The sequence below is a fragment of the Gobio gobio genome (genome assembly GCF_949357685.1).
Source record: "Gobio gobio genome assembly, chromosome: 25".
In the NCBI taxonomy this organism is placed as follows: domain Eukaryota; kingdom Metazoa; phylum Chordata; class Actinopteri; order Cypriniformes; family Gobionidae; genus Gobio; species Gobio gobio.
Window position 1 is genome coordinate 2625321 of NC_137121.1, and position 6366 is coordinate 2631686.

Sequence of the window (6366 nt, forward strand, 5' to 3'; positions counted from 1 at the left end):
AATCGAATATGCAGCCCGTGAGCCCTGCTTATATACACGTGGCCACGCCCCACCTGTAGGCAAATGAAGCCAGGTGGTCATTGGTCGCCACGTCACGCGGGCTCACCGATAGGCTGCTGCAGTTGCCAGCAGAGCAGCCAATGGCACGCTGGAATAGCCTGCTATGGTCTGCCAGGCTGCCGCACTGCGTTGACAATGTTACAAAATTAAGGATAATTTTGGGTTTTTCAGAAATCTCGAAGAAAGAATACTTTCCCGTAGCGTAAGGAACTTACGCAATACGAGAGAACCTCTCGTAAGAGAACAAGTTTTATACATATATCTCTAAATGATGAATGAATTTTAGTGCAAGTTTATGTCTTACACGAATTTTCCCATTATCTACAAATCCCCTCATCATAACAAACAAAGCACAGACATGATTTAAATAAAGATTTAGTCAGAAGTTTTTGTTTTCCATGAGACTGTGATTTTCCCTACAATTAGCCTATATATTTAACACTTCAGTACAAATAAAGTAACAAAAATTGATATTTTAATGTTATAATAGTGATTTGATGATCTATAAAAATTCATTAAAACAAAAGAGAAAAAAATAGCTAATGAGCCAATAAGTGTTCCTTTTCCGCCATCTACTGGTTATAGTGGTCATTTCTTTTATAATTTAAATGTTGTGAACGTCCGAATGTTATTTTATGATACTCGATACACAACAGGTGAATATATAGTTGAATGAGCTCCTGCAACTGCAATAGAGGCGCAGACATTTCAAAATAAGAGTCAATGTGTATTTCCAGCTTGTTTATAATTAAAAGTCACGCATTATATATTCGTTTTTGCTTACACAATAAACTGTATTTAATTTCATTCCCGTTTAATTCATAGTCAGGAGGAAAGACCAGTACTTGACACATATTCAATAAAGTGTTATAATAGTTCACTAAAACCATTTTAAAAAAGTTCATTACTTGAAATAAATAAACAAACTTATTTGAAGCTTTAGCTTAACCTGATATGGCCTACTGACTAAAACTGCTGTGAAATACAAAGTTATAAAAACTATATAGAGGTTTTTAAAAAACAAACAAAAAGTGAATTGAGCTCTTTCAAGTATTTTTAATGTCAAAAACAAAATGATGTCGAAATGTCAGTTCAAGTGACAGTCGGTTATGTGACGCTTAAATGCTTAATGTATTACAATTTAACTAAACTCATTAGATTTTAGGAGACTAAAACTACTGTAGAATTAGTAGATTAAAATCTTATGATATTTAGTCGACTAAAACTAGACTAAAACTAAAAACAATTCAGGTGACTAAAATATGACTAAAACTAAATGGCATTTTAGTCAAAAGACTATGACTAAAACTAAATCGAAATTTGCTGTCGATATTAACCCTGATCTCAAGTAGCACCAGGGATGTAAAGTAAAAAAGGTGTATTTTGATGTCATGTTGACTGTAGAAACTTTAAAGCTGCATGAAATTGTTTTAAGAGAGTTCTTGACCTTGACGAAGCTTCCCCGCCACTCGAATGTTTCTGTAATTATTTGTTAGTAATTGACTGTGGTGGAAAGGCGGCGGACGTCCCCAGAGGCGGCGGAGGGGATGTGACATTAGCGATCGCCTAAACCAGCGAAGCCCCAAAAACTCTGATAAAACCATCGAGAAAGCAATAATATCCTCCTCAGAGCAAAACAGTGAAATTAATAACGCTTGAGAAATATGATTAAAATGATGCTCACTCACACTGCAAGCCATTAATGTCGCATTGCTTCATCCAGTTTATTTTCAACAGTGAAATAATTTGACATATAATAGTTTTGGTAATGCTACTTATGTCTAACCAATGGGACCTTACATACACCAATCAGGCACCTTCCTAATATTGTGTGACCCGTCGAGGCATGGACTCCTTCCTTCCTTGAGCACTTTTGATAGAGAACCGGAAAACACTCCACAAGAGCTGCAGTTTTGGAGATGCTCTGACCCGTCACAATCTGGCCCTTGTCAAACTCGCTCAAATCCTTACGCTTGCCCATTTTTCCTGCTTCTAATGCTGCGTTCACACAAAACGCGAATTGAGCGTCAAAATCACGTCTACCGCGTCTAGTTTCACGCGCGAACATTTTGAATGCATTCGCGCGTCAGCAGAGACTTGGACGCGCGTAGAAATCGAGCGTTGGAAGCGAAATTGACGCGCGTTCAAGGCACTCCAGGAGAAATATGTCATAAAACACCACTCTGCCTCTTTTCATTTTCATTAAAAATATATATTAAACATTAATAGCCACACAAATGTGGTCCAGGCTACTCCTACATTATCTTCACTTCATGTATATTCAAATATCCTTAAAATATAAAGTTATGAAACTTCTCTTTGCCCTCAGTCAAAACGATTTGGCAGACAACAAATTATAGATTCATGAGAGCAAAGCTCGGCCGTTAGATCTACATAAAACGAACCACTACAGGGTTTCTCATACACGTCACTTTACCACGTGACCGCAGCAAGCAGGCTCCTGATTGGTTAACGCGGCGCGAATTGACGCCAAAGTTAAAAATGTTCAACTCGGGCGTCAGACGCGAATTCGCTTCAAACGCGTGAATGCACAAAAGCACCATTCGCGTGTAACGCGCGTATCGCGCAAGACGCTCAATTCGCGCCATTCGCGCGACCTGGACGCGCGAATGAGGCGGATTCGCGTCCTTCGCGCCGCGGGACCTCCAGACACGCGTCAACACGCCTTTCCATTGACTTAACATTGAAATCACTCGCGCCAGACGCTCTATTCGCGTTTGGTGTGAACGCAGCATAATACATCAACTCTGAGGACAACATGTTCACTTGCTGCCTAATATATCCCACCCACTAACAGGAGATCATCAGTGTTATTCACCGGTCATAATGTTGGTGTATGATTAATTTATTCTAAAGCCCCTATACACTCACCTAAAGGATTATTAGGAACACCTGTTCAATTTCTCTTTAATGCAATTATCTAATCAACCAATCACATGGCAGTTGCTTCAATGCATTTAGGGGTGTGGTCCTGGTCAAGACAATCTCCTGAACTCCACACTGAATGTCGGAATGGGAAAGAAAGGGGATTTAAGACATTTTGAGCGTGGCATTGTTGGTGGTGCCAGACGGGCCGGTCTGAGTATTTCACAATCTGCTCAGTTACTGGGATTTTCACGCACAACCATTTCTAGGGTTTACAAAGAATGGTGTGAAAAGGGAAAATCATCCAGTATGCGGCAGTCCTGTGGGAGAAAATGCCTTGTTGATGCTAGAGGTCAGAGGAGAATGGGCCGACTGATTCAAGCTGATAGAAGAGCAACTTTGACTGAAATAACCACTCGTTACAACCGAGGTCTGCAGCAAAGCATTTGTGAAGCCACAACACACACAACCTTGAGGCAGATGGGCTACAACAGCAGAAGACCCCACCGGGTACCACTCATCTCCACTACAAATAGGAAAAAGAGGCTACAATTTGCACCAGCTCACCAAAATTGGACAGTTGAAGACTGGAAAAATGTTGCCTGGTCTGATGAGTCTGGATTTCTGTTGAGACATTCAGATGGTAGAGGCAGAATTTGGCGTAAACAGAATGAGAACATGGATCCATCATGTCTTGTTCCCACTGTGCAGGCTGGTGGTGGTGGTGTAATGGTGTGGGGGATGTTTTCTTGGCACACTTTAGGCTTTAAATGCCACGGCCTACCTGAGCATTGTTTCTGCCCATGTCCATCCCTTTATGAGCACCATGTCCCCATCCTCTGATGGCTACTTCCAGCAGGATAATGCACCGTCACAAAGCTCCAATCATTTCAAACTGGTTTCTTGAACATGACAATGAGTTCACTGGACTAAAATGGCCCCCACAGTCACCAGATCTCAACCCAATAGAGCATCTTTGGGATGTGGTGGAACGGGAGCTTCGTGCCCTGGATGTGCATCCCACAAATCTCCATCAACTGCAGATGCTCTCCTATCAATATGGGCCAACATTTCTAAAGAATGCTTTCAGCACCTTGTTGAGTCAATGCCACGTAGAATTAAGGCAGTTCTGAAGGCCAAAGGGGGTCAAACACAGTATTAGTGTGTGTTCCTAATAATCCTTTAGGTGAGTGTATATGTGATTATTTGGTATAACTTCTTCGTTAAACATGGAATAATTTGGGATCTCATCGCAGGAGTGACGGTTAAACTGACAGCTGTCAATCAAACGGATTGACAGTTTTTCTATACGGTCTGTTTGTAAACTATAAAATGTTGGCATTTGTGGCGATGAAAACAAGGTTTTCCCAAGTTCACTCAAGGACACGCAGGAAACAAACATCTTTTCCACGATATCCGGCATCAAAGCGCATTTCTCAGTGACACGCGAGTGCAGGTGTAGTTCAGATCTGCTGCGGTGTGTGTGTGTGTGTGTGTGTGTGTGTGTGTGTCTTTCGAGACATTAGTATTCCTGTGTTCAAACTGCAGCGATGAACAAAAGAGAGGAGGAGAAAAAGAGAGGGATAAAAAGAAGGAGGGATAGGAAGGGCGAAGGAGCGTCTCAAAGTGCTGAATCGAGACATTAGCGACGGCGTCTACATGCCATTAATTCAGCCCTTCATCTCGTCACAGGCGGCTGACGTTTGGCTGCGACGTGATGAAGGATTTACACATTTATTTCACTTTCTCTTTCCCTCCCCACAGTTTTCAGTCTTTCTTTTCTGAAGGAGCGGATCCGTCACCAGGGTGACCTTAGACAGGCGTTACGGCTCACTGCGCAGTGTGCACACTCAGTAGGGCGTAACTGTAGTTCACTTGACACACTCAGATTAGAGGTGTGTATATGGCATAATGCACTTGTGTAGTTAAATATACCATCATGTGTATAGATATATTTTGCATATTAGATACTTTTTATTTTATTATCCTAATTTGTCATAATCACAACTAAGTTTAGGGGTAATCATATTTAATATGCAATTTTGTGAACATATTAAAATACCTTGCTTAAAATAAATGTTTCCTGCAATGAAATAAAATATATATTTTATTCTAGCTATTTTATTTTAATTTCTCCTTTCATTTTGCGTACGGAAATGACTAAAACTTAAACTGAATAATTTTTGTTAAAAAAAAAAACTGCTTAGAAATATTAAAAGAAAATGTATGTAAAAATAACAAAAACACAGGAAATTACAAATTGTGAAAATGTTAAAATAACAGCTAATTCAAAATATGAATACAAATTATTACAGTAATAGTATACTAAAATAATGATTTGATTCAAGTAATTTCACAGTAAAAATTATATAAAAAAATAATAATTTTACATTGAAAAAAAAAGGGATTTTCTTACAATAACATGCACTGATTGAGAAGTGTATTAGGAAATCATATTTTAAAGAAAGTTAATAGAAATACTGTTACATTAAAATATTTTAGAAATGGAATAACTTGTTTAGTTTTAAGGCAACAATTCTCTTTTCATTTTATGTACCAGAATAACAAACTTATACTGAATTAAAACGTGAAATATTAAGAAATGTATATAATAATATAAAATAATATAGAGATATTAAGAAATGTATTAAGAAATAAATAATATATTAGGACATTTATTATGAAATAATATATTAGGAAATAAATAATAAATTAGGAAATGTATTATGAAATAAATAATATATTAGGACATTTATTATGAAATAATATATTAGGAAATAAATAATAAATTAGGAAATGTATTAGGAAATAATTAATTTTTTAGGAAATTTATTAGGAAATAAATAATATATTAGGAAATGTATTAGAAAATAAATAAAATATTAGGAAATGTATTATGAAATAATTAACATATTAGGAAATGTATTATGAAATAAATAATATATTAGGAAATGTATTATGAAATAATTAATATATTAGGAAATGTATGATGAAATAATAAATATTTTAGGAAATTTATTAGGAAATAATTAATATATTAGGAAATCTATTATGAAATAAATAATATATTAAGAAAAAATAATAAATTAGGAAATGTATTAGGAAATACATAATATATTAGGAAATGTATTAGGAAATAAATAATATTTTAGGAAATGTATTAGGAAATAAAAAATATTTTAGGAAATGTATTAGGAAATAATTAATATATTAGGAAATCTATTATGAAATAAATAATATATTAAGAAAAAATAATACATTAGGAAATGTATTAGGAAATACATAATATATTAGGAAATGTATTAGGACATTAATGATAAATTAAAGAAAGTTAAAAGAAATACTATTACATGAAAATATTTTAGAAATGGAATAACTTTTATGTAGTTAGTCTTTATTGTTTTAGTATCATTTATATAC

At 36.0% G+C, this 6366-nt stretch overlaps 1 protein-coding gene across 1 annotated transcript in view; it reads left to right on the forward strand.

Annotated features, from left to right (window-relative positions):
* Positions 1-6366, forward strand: part of tmem117 (transmembrane protein 117) — a 91338-nt gene that overhangs the window by 68602 nt on the left and 16370 nt on the right. The gene's annotated exons all lie outside the window — the stretch shown is intronic.